The sequence below is a fragment of the Myotis brandtii genome, unplaced genomic scaffold (assembly GCF_000412655.1).
Source record: "Myotis brandtii unplaced genomic scaffold, ASM41265v1 scaffold667, whole genome shotgun sequence".
Taxonomy (NCBI): domain Eukaryota; kingdom Metazoa; phylum Chordata; class Mammalia; order Chiroptera; family Vespertilionidae; genus Myotis; species Myotis brandtii.
In genome coordinates, this window is record NW_005370593.1 from 252,107 (window position 1) to 267,272 (window position 15,166).

The window sequence follows — 15,166 nt, forward strand, 5'->3', positions numbered from 1 at the left end:
CGAACTCCATACTCCATTTCCAGGGAACTATTCAAACACACTTGGCTCAGGGTCTTGCATGTGGAACTTGCTTAATAAAGACCAGCTAAGAGAACATCACAACATAAAAACCATATCAATAGGTTCTTGAATGAATTGGCAAGTAAATCATTTTTTAAGTGTTGATTTTAAGGCACCATATAAAAGCATCCCATGCTTTGATCTCCTTGTATATACTCTATTCCATTTTATCATGATTTATTACATTATAAAAAATTAATGTTGATTCTACTATAAAAGATGCTTTATAATTATTGTAACCTAGTAGAAGTATGCCCTGTTGATTAGATTACCATGCTAAAAATAGCACATCTTATCTAATACAGAGTGAATATGCTAATTGACCCTCACACCATCGCAAAGGTGGAGGCGCTCATAGCCAATAAGGATGGAATATGCTAATTGACCGCCCTGCCCTCAAAGATGGCGGTGCCCACAGCCACAAGATGGTGGCGCCCAGTCCCCTCAGTCCCCCGGCCAGCCCGAGGTGCAGGCAAGCCTCAGATGGCGGCTGCCCAGCCTCCCAGAGCCGCCCGAGGCTCAGGTAACCAGGACCGGCTGAGGCTTGCACTGCCAGCAGTTGCCTGATCACTGGGTTGCCTCCCGCCCCTGAGGGCTCCTGGACTGTGAGAGGGAGCAGGCCGGGCTGAAGGACCCCCCTCTCCAGTGCATGAATTTTCATGCACCAGGCCTCTAGTAGTTTTATAAATTAAAACACTGAGGCAGGGTTCTCTCCTCCCCCCACCCAAGATGCCAAAGGGAAGACAGGGGCAGGGGAAGAAGGTGACCCCGGCCCCTGCTGTCGTGAAGAAGCAGGTGGCCAAGGAGGTGGTCAACCCCCTGTTTGAGAAAAGGCCCAAGAATTTTGGACAGGACTTCCAGCCAAAGAGGGACCTCACCCGCATTGTCAAATGGCCCTGCTACATTTGGCTGCAGCGGCAAAGGGCTGTTCTCTACAAGCGTCTGAAAGTGCCTCATGCATTAACCAGTTTGCCCAGTCCTTGGACCCCAAAGGGCTATGCAACTGCTGAAGCTGCCCCACAAGGACAGCCCCAAGGCAAAGCAAGAGAAGCAGAGGTGGTTGGCCTGGGCTGCGAAAACAGCTGCCGGCCAAGGGGATATCCCCACCCAGAGCCCCCCCGTCCTTGGAGCAGGGTTCTCAGGATCAGCACCCTGGTAGAGAACACATGGCCAGCTGGTGGTGATAGCACACAGCGTGAACCCCATCAGGCTGGGGGTCTTCCTGCTCGTCCTGTCCCGGAAAATGGGGTCTCCCACCGCATTAGCAGGGGAAGGCCAGGCTGGGGCAGCTCGTCCACAGGAAGACCCGCACCATCGTGGCCTTCACACAGGTTATCTGGGAAGAGGGAGCTCTGGCTAAGCTGGTGGAGGCATCGGGACCAATTACAAGGACAAATGTGATGAGATCCAATGCCACTGGGGAGGCAGCAAACCCTATGCTGGGCTAAGTGCTCACTGTTGAGTTTTCTGTAAATAAAAGTAATAAAAATTACCCTTCAGCCAGTGTCTTGGGTATTTGGGGTTGAAGGTGATTTATCGCCAGTAAAAAACCAACAAAAACCAAACCAACCAAACAAACAAGAACATTGAGGCACGAAAACCAATATGTAGAATGAGATAATTTTTAAACGTTAACACTGACAGAGGTTTAAAGGCATGGAAACTAGAAGAATAAAAGTTGAGACAATTGTGTTTCAAATACTGGATATCTGCAATAGCATTTAAAAATCCAGGTTTTTAACTGAAAATTTCAGAGATATTTGACTTTTTTTTTTCAACTGTTGTTTGTGTAAAATTAGAGAATTCAGATTGGAACTATAATATGTCAAGCTTGACTGAATGCTTAGAAAGTGTTCAATGAAACAAGATTTGTAGATAGGATATAATAGCACCTAAATCTAACTCCCTAGTGCATTTTCTTTGTCCAAATTAAAGTAAGTAAGGATTTAGATTTGAAATTCCATATGACTTATGTCCTTACATTGCTTTATATTTATAAACCATCTCTAGGTGAGGGGAAACTTCCTCAGAAGTATTTTTTAAGGTTCTTGCTAAAGATAAACAGTTTAACTACAATACATATTTTAAAAGCAGACAATTGATGGTGACAAAGCTCCACAGTTAGCCTTTCCCTTCTCCAAATGTCTATTGTACCTACAGTCTGTAGTATATGTGGTTATACACTATTTTTATCACTTTTAATTATTTCTACTGTTTAGAACTTGTCTTTAATGAGGGACTATGCTCCCAAGGACTTGATCTTATACATCTTTTGTCGGACAATGGTGGCCACTCATTAAGCACTTCGTACAAATACCCGTTGACTTCATTTATGAGTCAGAGCTTTCCATTTGAAAGAAGAACCTACATGTATGTACCTGAATCTCAAATAGTATATACCAGCTCTTCAAAATTCATAATTGGAATGAATTGGCACAATTAGGATCATATCCTTGTTTTTCTTTAAATGTTGGTTGTGAATGACCTAGTTTCATGGGAATCTTGGACCAAGGGAATCATCCCTAAATTTAGAGTTCCAACTAAGCACAGTGCTAAGTGTTGATCCAAAACTATGTAGCTGATGAGATATAAATATAGCCTGTGTCTTCACATCATAAACACTCAAAATATGACAATATAAAAACAAAGATTTGATTGTTTTTTACAAGTTTTTATGGAGATGTTGGCAGCAACAAGTTTAGGATTTGATTTTATAATATCTTTGGAATTTATACAAATCAGAGGTAAAACATAAGACTCTAACTAGTAAGCATGATTTTCATGGATGTTTAAGAGCCATTAGAATAAAAATAAGTTAAGCAAACAGCACTGCAATCTCTTTAAAAAAAAAGAAAGAAAGGAATTTATAAACATCAACCTACCCTCACTTCCAGTGCCATGCAAGAACCTTCTCTGGAACAGTCATGCTTCAGCCGTGCTGCCTTCCCTGATAGGAAGGAAGCTCAACATTTCTTAAGGCACACCTCCTACTTTTGGAGACGGAGTCCATTTTTTCAGAATTTCTTCATCACTTTCTTTTACAGGAATCACACAGATTGAGATACCAAGGGCCAGGCACCTACATACAGTGAATACAGCAGGCTAGGTGTGACACAATAGGGGATGGTGGGGACGGTGGGGACTGAATGAAGCCAGAAGATCCTGTGATTCAAGAGAAGCTGATAATCCAGATATTTATGTTAAATCTTGTGTCTTTTCAATGTGAGCAACTAATCCAAAAGGTTAGATAAAGCACACTGGAAGAGGGTGGTAAATAAAACAAACAAACAAACCTGGCTTGAGACCATTTGTTTGTTTTAACTTCTGAGTTAAATCCTGCCTTACATTTTTTAAAAATATTTTTTAATTGATTTCAGAGAGGAAGGGAAAGGAAGAGAGAGATAGAAACATCAGTGATGAGAGGGAATCATTGATTGGCTGCCTCCTGCATGCTCCCTACTGAGGACTGAGCTCATAACCCAGGCATGTGCCCTTGACCGGAATCCAACCCGTGACCCTTGAGTCCTCAGGCCGATGTTCTATACACTGAGCCAAACCGGCTAGGGCCTGCCTTGCATTTTTACCTCTGGAAAAGAGTGTATTAAACCTACACTCTTCTACTTTAAAAAAGAAAAAATAAGTAGATTACTTAAGAATAACTACTGTTCTCCATACTTATCCCAGTCTTTTTGAAATTCCTTGAGTCTTTCTCACCCAAAATACATTCTGTTCAAGAATCAATTATGAGTATCAATATTAAGAGAGTCATGAGGGTTCCTTAATGCAAAAGACTGATTTCTATTATGATTGTTTTGCTTAGTTTTGGTCCGTTGTTAAAATTTTTTATTTGGAAACTATGCCAAATATCCTCTAGGCCTTCCAACTTTATGTCATAAGCAAATTTGATAAGCATAGCATCCATGTTCTCATTTTGATCATAAATTAAAACTAGGTTGAGCTTTTCTGGACTAAGATAACTGCCTCATGGTAAGCCGCTAGTCCTACTGCCCTGGCCCCCCAACCCACTGGCAGCAATCAGTCTACGATGTGTAATCCTTGGAAAAAATACTCAACCTTTTAAAATTCTGTTACCATCTAAACTATATTTCTCTTTCTTCACAAGAAAGTACCAGGGGGAAGTTTGTCAAATAGTCTGTCAAAATAAAAATACATCATGTCAGTTATTTTTCTTATTTACCAACTTAAATTCCACTTAAAAAGGAACTTGAGTCAGGACCATCATGCTGCATAATGCAGGGGGCTTCATTCCTATTGTCTTTTGCTCAAAAGGCAACTCCACAGCCTAACTCATACTCATAGAACCCAACGTGGCTGGTGTCCCCCAAAGTTGTGCATCTACCCAGCCCTGAATGAGGTTAGTTTGGCAATAACATACTTGAGGCTTCTGTGTATGGATGCTTGGTCCTGGTGATCATCCTCTTAGGCCAGGCTTAAAAACAAAAGCAAAAAATCCCGATTAACAATTTGCTGGCATCAGATATCAGATATACCTCATTGATATATATTTTAGTAACATTTCAATTTATATAAGAAATTATAATTTGGTTATATAATAACATTTTAATCTTAGTAAATGCTATATAACCCCAGGGAAAATCTAAATATCTCTGACACTCCACATATATTATTCACTTACACTTGCTAAACATATCTATTGTAGTCAAGATTATCTGTTAGAACAGAGATTTCAAAATACTTTTGTAAAGGACTAGATAGTAAATATTTTTAGGATTTGTAGGCCATATATGGTCTTACTCACATATTCTTTTCTTTTTAATCTTTATTGTTGAGAGTATTTCAGATGTCCCACTTTTCCCCCCATTGCTCCCCTTCACCCGGTTCCCGCCTCATCCCAGGCTTTCACCACCCTATTGTCTGTGTCCATAGGTAATGCATATATGCATATAAGCTCTTTGTTTAATCTCTTCCTGCCCCATTTCTCTCTCTGAGATTCATCGGTCTGTTCCATGTTTCCATGTCTCTGGTTCTATTTTATTTATTAGTTTATTTTGTTCATTGGATTCCTTGTTCATTTATTTTGGTTTTTAGATTTACTTATTTATAGCTATTTATTTATTGTCATTTTGTTATTCATATTTTTTATCTTTCCTCCTTCTCCTTCTTCCTTTTCTTAAAGAATACCCTTCAACATTTCATGTAATACTGGCCTGGTGATGATGAACTCCTTTAGCTTTTTCTTGTCTGTGAAGCTCTTTATCTGACCTTCAATTCTAAATGATAGCTTTGCTGGGTAGAGTAATCTTGGTTGTTGGTCCTTGCTCCTCATCACTTTGAAGATTTCTTGCCACTCCCTTCGGGCCTGCAAAGTTTCTGTTGAGAAATCAGCTGACAGTTGTATGGGTACTCCCTTGTAGGTAACTGAGTTTCTTTCTCTTGCTGCTTTTAAGATTCTCTCTTTGTCTTTTGCTCTTGGCATTTTAATTATGATGTGTCTTGGTGTGGTCCTCTTTGGATTCCTTTTGTTTGGGGTTCTCTGCGCTTCCTGGACTTGTAAGTCTATTTCTTTCACCAGGTAGGGGAAGTTTTCTGTCATTATTTCTTCAAATAGGTTTTCAATATCTTGCTCTCTCTCTTCTCCTTCTGGCACCCCCATAATGTGAATGTTGGTACACTTGAAATTGTCCCAGAACCAAGATGGCAGCATAAGTAAATGCCATCTTGCCACCCCCCACAACACCATCAAAATTACAGCTAAAATACAGAACAACCATCATTCAGAACCACCTGAATTATGGCTGAATGGAAGTCCTACAACTAGAGAAGTAAAAGGAAAGTACATTGAGGCTGGTTGGAGGGGCGAAGGTAGGAAACAGGCTGGTCAGGCACCCAAGGTGTATTTGTTTGTTTGTTTGTTTTTAATCAGGAGGGATATCTTGGCTGCAGAGACTCCTTTGAGGAGAAGGGGTCCCAGTCCCACATAGACCCCCAAGCCCAGTGTTCCAGAGCTGGGAAGAGAAGTCCCTATAACTTCAGGCTGTAAAAACCAGCAGGGATTGTGGTTGAGTGACACAGAGGCTGCTTGAGGCCAGGCAGTTTCTCTTAAAGGGCCAGCATATAGACTTACTCAGACTCGATCCCTCTGAGCTCCAGTGCTGGGGCAATGGTGAGGGGAGAATCCAGGGACATACGGGAGGACTTGGATTGTCTGGCATCAGAGCAAGAAGTTGGGGATGGCTTTCTCCCAGACAGGGGTGCTCACAGGGGTCATTGTTCTTGTGCTGAGACCTCCCCATTGCAGAGCTGACTGGTAGTTTTCATCAACCTGGCTCACACTGTTTGCTCCACTCAGGTTTGCTTAACCCTGAGACCCAACCCCATCCAATTTGCAGCCCCACCCAAGCTGTTTTTAGCTGCTTTTTCATATGAATGGCCTGTCCTGGCTCAGGCTTTAGATTTTGCTAAAATTTCTCAAACAAGCAGCAGCTGGTGTCAGTATGCCCCATACCTATCAGAAAAGGCCCAAGACCCAGCACTAGCACCAGCCTGCCTTGCTTCACATCTGGTCCTTGCCTGGGCATTTCCAAGCCCAATACAAGTAACACCTATTGCAGATTGTTCTGTAGCTCCTGCCAGTAGCCCCAGGCAGTGACTGACTTTGAACTCCTGGGAAGCCACAGAGCCAGTGCACCCGGTAGACAGCTTCAGACCATACCAGGTTACAACTCTACACATCCAAAAGTGACACACTCAAGGGCAGACTCAGTGAGCATCAAAGCCCCACTGAGGCAGCTCTTCCACTGTAGTTGCAGCTGGTCCTCACAGCCAATTGGCCTAGAGATAAATTTCACCCAGTGACGCCAAGAGCATTCAAGGCTCAACTATTAACAAGACTGTGCCCACAGCCTACACAGGGCGCACCTAGAGTTCCCAGTTCAGGTAACTGAGGAGGTTGAACCACTGGGCCTTATAGGACACCTACTACACAAGGCCACTCTACCAATTCCAGGAGACACAGCAGCTCTACCTAATATGTAGAAGCAAACACAGGGAAACAGGACAAAAAAAATCTCACAATGAAAGAACAGAAGAAATCTCCAGAAAAAAAAAACTAAATGAAATGGAAGAAAGCAAACTACTTGATACAGAGTTTTAAACAATAGTTATAGGTTGCTCAAGGATCTTAATAAGAGCTTCAAGGGACTTAGTGAGACTTTCAAGGATCTTAGTGAGAATTTCAACAACCTCAGTCAGAACATCAAAGACATGAAAAAGGACCAGTCAGAAATTAAGCATACACTAATTGAAATAAAGACTAATTTTCCAGGATTCAACAGTAGAGGATTCCAAGAATAAAATCAATGATTTGGAATATGAGGAAGCAAAAAACAACCAATCAGAAGAGCAAAAAGAAAAAATAATCTCACATATTCGTTTAATTGTTTTTCTAGCAGTTATAAATGTTTTAATTGCTGGTGACTTAATAAATGGTAAGTATTGCCTCACTGCCTTATTTTTTTCTCTTTATTTTTGCTACCACGTTTGTACACTCTCCTAAGTAGTTTTTAGGAAGCATTTATTAGATCCTCACAATAAGCTGGGGAGTAGGTTGTGTTGTTGTCTTAGGATGTCTAGATTGGGAAACTGAAGCACAGTGAGGGATAAGCAACTTGCCTAAATTTTTGCGACAATTTTGCTCTTACAAAGAATTCCTTGAAATTGTATCTTACTTACATTCAAGGGTGAAAATAAGTGCAAAATGGATACAGGGAATTGATCTTTATTTTTATATAAGGTAAAGTGGCCTCAGCCCTTTCATTTTTTTTTTCTTTTTACCACAGGGTGCAGCTGCAGATGTGTATGTTTTCACTATATTTTGAGAGATAAACTGATATGAAAATATTTTAAATAGCATGCCAAAACTGTCTTCACTGTGCACAAAATGGACAAAGTCCAAATGTTAGTTTAAATTTCACATTATCTACCAATCTTCCCAGAAGAATCCGAAAGATGTTATTGCTTAAGTCACGTAGCTCTTCTGAATCATCTTTTCTTTGTAAACAGTTGGAATTCCAAACTCTAGATTTTTCCATTTAATGTTCAAAGGAAACTCATTTTTAAGATCATTTTTAATCAGCAGATCTGTCACCTCTTTTTTTAACCTTTTTTTTGCCATTACTTTCTGGTACTGGTGGGTATTTGACTTCCAACTTTAAACTGCTATTCATTTTCTTGAGTTACACTGCAATTTCCTATTCACCAAGATTTGCATCCCCCCACCCTGCCCCTGTGTTTTTTCTAAAATAAAATATTAGTGCTCGTTTTTCTAAAAGCTGTAATTTTTACATTAACCTTGTTTCTTCTTTTAATTGATTTCTTTCTTGTCAGACAATTGTAGGGGGCTGGTCATGGGCATTACCTATTTTGAGAACCCTGCTTCAGTGGAGCTGTTGTGAAATAAAGTCCTGGTATGAACATGCTCCTGAAGGCCTCTGACTGGTGGGAATAAAAAGGCTGGAGAAGGGACAGAGGAAGACAAATGGGAGGAGCAGAAATAGCCCTGGAATGTCCTCATCAAGTCAGAAATTAGAGACCAGTTAGAAGCAGGCCACTGAAGGTTTTCTTCAAAGTTAAATATAAATCCATGTCCGGGTCCCCATAAATCCAAGTTGCTAAAAATACACCCCCCTTCCCCGCCTACTGGTCACTAAATAACAGAATGTTTCCTTTAAAATATGTATGATACACATTTAAGGGAAAAGTCTACAGCTATGAGAAAGTGACCTAGAAAACCCTTTTTAGGCCAACAAGGAAGTATTCACATCTTTTATCTTTTGTTGGAGAATGAATAGAACGTGAATAGTACAAAGAAGGGGAAAAGATCTCCTACATTAGGGAGAAGTGTGAAGCATGTGTGGGCATGTGAGAAGTGGATCATAGAGGCCCTGAACACCACTTCAGGCTGGAACCTAATGCTCCCGTTAGTAATCAATGAAAACATCCCGAAGCCTGGCCAGGAAACTAGTGCTCTGATCCAGGTGCGGGGTGGAGAGGACTCCTCCAGGAGGCAACCGTAGGAAAATGGTTGGTTTCAAAAGATGATTGCGTTGCAGTTGGCTGTGGATTGGCATAGCAGAATGGTAACAAATCAAAGAGAAATGCCATTTAAAATTCGGAGGGCTTTAGCACACTCGTGGAAATAAGAGAAATTGTGGGGGTTTGAGTTGTAATGTCCCTTTTAAACATTTTCAGCGAAGTAGGAAGCAAGGACACCTACTGAGAGTAAGTACATTAGATTAGGAGTGGAAGCATGGGTGATGTGGAAAAGGCATGTAAGGAATGCACTAGTCTAGGGGCTCAAAATACATAAATAAAACAAGATTACTATTTAAGCAGAGATGAAATAGTGTGGATTTGTAGCTGTACTGGTATCATGGCTTTCGGAATTTTCTCCAGTAACCTTTGGTAAGAACAAAGGATATAGATTAAGAAAGTAGACAATAGGCAAAAGGTGGTATCTCACATGTTATTGACATTATTCATTTCAAGAAATCCAGTCTAAGTAAGGAAGCACATACTCCAGAATTGCTTGGATATGGGTTGGGAAGCAGGGAAGCATTAGAAGGCACACAGGGAACAAAGAGGAGAGCAGAAAGGATGAGGAAGCCAATTGGTTATGTATTGGGGGGAAATTCCTGTATTCAGGATGTATGGGTGTGGAAGGCCTAGGTGACCGTGCAGCCACAGGTGAGGCTGTGCTGGGGTAAGTGAGGTTGAGTGATACCTGAAGATGATTTTTGAGGCCAGGGAGTTAAAGCGCCATCACCATGTTTACTGACACCATGGAAAATGGAGACAGACACAGGCCATAGAGGAAGATGGAGGTTCCAGTGCCACCATCACTGAGGAGACTGGAAGAGCATCTTCGGGCTGGAAGTTGAAGTGAGGGAGATGCCATGGATTCCAGAAGCCAGGCTGAAGTCAGGAAACAATGGACTAGATGCAGCAGAGATGAGGAACTAGCTACCCCTTGCATGGAACGCGCCATGTACCTCTCATCATTCCCTGGGCCACGGCTCACTTCAGGAACTGCTGCCCCAATCAGCTTCCCACAGATATAACCTGACAGCATCTCAGCTCAGCTCCGCCTCTCAGCTCTTGCTTTCTGCCCTGTGGCCTTTCTTACACTAAAATGTGGTGATCACTTGCGTGCAATCTGAAAATGGAGGGAGTTAACATTCATTAGGACAAAACTTCACCAACACTTAGCTGGTAGTACATGCTCCCCTCTTCTATCCCCTGGTACTCAGAGTGCCATGGATGGATTGATCTCCCATTGTCACAGGCAGTGATTAATTTGAAACACATCTTTAAACTGGCTTTTCCTGCTTCCTGGATTTACTCTTCCACTTCCCCCCACCCTGTTCCCTATGATTGCTTTTAAAAATACTAACTGGCCCGGGCTGGTGTGGCTCAGTTGGTAGGAGTGTTGTCCCATACACCAAAAGGTGGCAGATTGATTCCCGGTTAGGTTGTAGGTTTGATCCCCAGTCTGGAGCCAACCAATCTCTCTCTCTCTCTCTCTCTCTCTCTCTCTCTCTCTCTCTCTCTCTCCTCTCTATAGCAGTGGTCGGCAACACATTGGCCCTTTAAGAATGCAAACAGGTAAGGTTTGATAAATAGGAAAAGATTTTCATTAGTCAACAGAGCCAAATATCAACAGTACAACGATTGAAATTTCTTTTGAGAGCCAAGTTTTTTAAACTTAAACTATATAGGTAGGTACATTGTTATTAACTTAATTAGGGTACTCCTAAGGCTTAGGAAGAGCCACACTCAAGGGGCCAAAGAGCTGCATGTGGCTCGTGAGCCGCAGTTTGGCGACCACTGCTCTATAGAATCAATTTTTAAAATGTACTAACTGAATGCAAGTCCTTGTTGCAGACCTACTATTAGAGAAAACTGAGACCTTTATCTGTAAGTAGAGCTGTTAAGTGAGCAATAGGAAGGTTTTATGGTCAAGTAAAAGTCCAGTTTCAGTTAGCTTGAGGAGGAAGGAGTCCTGAAAGACAAAGGGGGAGATTATTATAGAACACAGGTTTCAAAAGAATCTTCTTGGAGTGGGTGGCAGGTCAGAGCTACAGCAGGGCTGATAGAGACGAAGGCATGGGAGAAAAAAAGAGGGAGGTGAAATGTGAATTGTATATGTTAAATAATATCCTCTACACTAGAAAATAAATACACTAATAACTATGAAGGGCACATTTTCGACAGTTGTATTTATTGCTATAGCTTTGCATTTGCCTTCATCTTCATTTGTTCCACCCTGAACAGAACATCAGACAGTCTAGCCTCACTGTGTATCTCGATTTCTTGCCAACATGCTGATGTCATCCTATATCCAGCCCTTAAAGTCACTTCAATTTACATTCATGTCTTTTGTCTTTTTCTTGGTATCTAATTTACTATAGTTTCATTGAACTTCCTTTACCCTAAGTAGGATACATGGTCAATTCATCTAAGAGAAAATGTCAAGAAATAAGCCACATATATACATAATATCATGCAGTGTCCATTGGGGAAAGTTTTAAAAGTATACATGTATATAGTTACATAAAGTACACAATTCTGACAGATTACTAGATCCTGAAGAAATTTTTGAAATTACTACCAAACTTGGCCACATCACTTGAACTTTTGAAATTTGAAGCAGTAAATCATAAAATGTTTTGAATTTATTCTGAGTTGAATCTTAGTCATTTTTAAACATTTGGCTTCTAATTTTAGATATATAGACATTTTTAGGCCATTTGGTTTAAAATTTTAGATTATAAGAAGTATTGGTCATGAGTTTTAACAAACAAAGAAAAGACATCTGTTGCTACTCCTGAACCTGCTGAGTCATAAGCCATTAAGACTCCCCAGACCCAAGTCAGACAGCCTGGGACAGGGGCCGACATGTTTGACATTCAACTGAAGCCCAAATTGTTATTGCTTAGAAAAAAATTCACAAAGGAGACACATTTGTTTTGGAATCATAGAAAACTGAGATCAAAAGAGATCTTTCAGGTCATGGGCTCCTTAATTCCTGCTGTTTTTTTATGCCACTGTGTTGTTTTATTTTCCCTTTCGTGTACTGCTCACCCTAGTCTTAGATTTGTTCACAATCCTACATGAAATTCTTTCACAGTATAATATTACTGATAAAACTCTGTACATTTGTTGGTCTCTGTCCATATCAATTCTGGGTCTTTCTGAACACAGAGCAATCGCCTCTCCTGTGCCCGCCCACATTTGTGCACATCAGAATCATTCACTCTCAGAATCATGGCTTAGTTTGTACTCACAGTTTTTAGAATTCATCATCTTCATCCAGGCTCATTCAATTATTTCTGCTATTTGTTTTTTAATTCCTCCAGTTTACCTCTCACCTCTCAATGATGAGGTAGTTTTAGCAGACATTTTTTCCTTAAACACACTTCCTTACCCCATCATCATAGTTAGTGATGGCAGTTTAAGTTATGGACTTCAATGTACAATTAAAAAAATAATACAAATCATCCAAAATATTCTAATCTACTGAAACTGTTTACTTGGTCATAGCAGTGCTAATGATCAAGATTAAAATATAGTTATTAAGCATGTATTGACAGGCACTTACTGAGTTAGTGTTAGTACTTTGTCATTAGGAGTTTGAAATATAAGATTATCCATTTGTACAGGTAGTCAGAGGAAAATATAGTATTTTACTAGCATCTATTTATGTGAGGGTGTAATGTTGTAGACTCAGGCTGCTTCCATTACTAACATGTTATTTTGTTGTTGTTGATGGGGAAGGAGAAAATCATCCCTGCCCCCATGGTCAACTCATAGGGTTTAATTGGAGCTGATCCCTGCCCTCCATTTTTCAACATACATGAACTTCTGTTTATACCCGCTCACACACACACTTACTCACTCACTCCGGAGGGGTAAGTGGGCACCCAAATCTGGCCTGGTCACTCATCACATTCCAAATGTTTTGGGGATGGGAATGTGATAAAACTCAGTACAACGAGACTCAATCATGAGACTTTTGTCTTTCTAATGAAGTTGTTGAGAAGATGGCATAAAAATTTAGAACTACTATTGGTGGCCATCTTGCCAACTCTTAAAAAGAGTTTTCCTGAAGAAATCAACATAAAGGAAAACAAATCCAAAAGATGGAGAGAGAAATCAAGTCATGTTGACATCCCCTGAAAGCCAGAGAGGGTCAGATCTCTACTAAAGCCAGTTCTACTCCCATACCTTCCTATTATATGAGTATATATATATCTGTTTAGTGTAAACCAGCCTGGTTTGCACTCCCATACCTTCCTATTATATGAGTATATATATATATATATCTGTTTAGTGTAAACCAGCCTGGTTTGTGTTCCTGTCACAACTGAGAGTCTCTACTAATGTATGTAGTTTGCTGAACAACCAGTTTGACCAGCCTTTGGTATCTGATCTGTTGCATTCCTGCGCTTGTCAAAATGAGATCTACATACCACTTGCTTTAGAGTCAGATGGAATGCTTAAAAAAAATTCAGATTCTTAGACTGTACCCCAAACTTCTTCATCAGAACTATAAAAGCGAGACTTAGGAACCTCTTGCTTGTCAAGCTACCTCTGGTGATTTTATGCACATTAGTCATAACTTTAGATATCAACTCAGATCAACCAGTTTTTATCAGATTAACTGGGGAGTTCAATAAATAGCAATTATTTTAAAATAATTGGTCATCGGATTTTAAAATGCCAGTATTGATGTCGGTAGAAAAAGGTAACTACGTAAGGGTACTTGTGAAGGAACTGTCATGGGACTTACATGTTTAAATAACTTCAGAAACTCCTTATCACATTTTACCTGTAATCTAAGTGGCCATTAAAAGAAAGAAAAAGGTCAGAGGTAAAGGCTGACATTAAGTCACGTTGCCTTGAAGAAGTTCAGGAATCAAGGCAGACCACAGCAGGAACATGACTATTCAGTGTCTTTGTTCTTTTAGATGTTGAATTACTAGTAACTTTATACTTCTCCAATGGGGCACTAATTTCCTACACTTGAATAATTCCTCATTTCCCAGAGAGCATTGGTACAATGAAATACTCTTCATTTGTGAGGACCCTATTGGTCCCTCTGCATTTCTGGATCTTTTCTATTACATTCAAATGTACATGTGTTTCATTAGTGTCTGTTTTTAGAGCAGACACCTTGAAACTCAAGGAATTCACTTCCAAATCAGTGTCAGAGGAGTCTGAAGATGTGGGAGCAAAATAAATATGAATCTGTCAATTAGTCAATAAACATATTGTGGTATATTCTTAGCAAAATTAAAAAATGGAAAGAAATATTAACACACATAACTATACTGATTAATCTAAAAAAAACATTAGGCTAAGTGGAATAGTTCAAGTAGATTGCATACATAGATTGCATATTGAATGATTCCTTTATGAAATTCTAGGAAAGACAGTTACAGTGAGAGAATGTAGACCAGTGATTCGCTAGGGCTGGAACCAGAAGGCATCTGCCACAAAGAGGCACACGAGAACCTCCTTAGGGTGATGGAGTTGTCCTAAATCTTGCTTGTGCCAGAGGCTACATGATGTATATAATTGCAAGTTCTATTTAAAAGTGAACTCGCTGTGGGTAGGAACAGGTTTTATCAGAGCCGAGGTGGTAGGGCCCAAAGAACAGTTCAGGGGGTGTGGTCTGGAAAGGCAGGCATGTCCCGCAGAGGGGCGAGGGGGGGGAAGGGGGGGGCTTGGTGGTCTGATGGCTAGAGAGGGAACCTCTTATTTGCCAGTGGCAGCTTCCTCATGTGCCCTTGTTTATGTTGCTAGTTGGCTTCAATGCCGCCCGTCCTCAGAAACACAGGAGACTCAAAGCTCTACCTAAGGGTGACTTTGGGAGGAAGGAGACCTTTGAATGAGCTCACTGAGAGGAACGTAGCCACAGTGGCGGCCTGGACAGGAAGGGCTGTGGTGGGCGAGAGCAGCACACGGAGTCCAGTGTGGCACCTGTGGTGCGCAGCTGCGTGAAGGGAAGGACGGGGACACCTCCCACGCTAGTTTGTCCAGAGACCAATGACCTTGTGTTGCA

At 40.8% G+C, this 15,166-nt stretch overlaps 1 pseudogene; it reads left to right on the plus strand.

Moving 5' to 3' along the window:
- Positions 1-789: 789 nt before the first annotated feature.
- Positions 790-1,522, plus strand: LOC102251277 (annotated as a pseudogene).
- Positions 1,523-15,166: the final 13,644 nt, after the last annotated feature.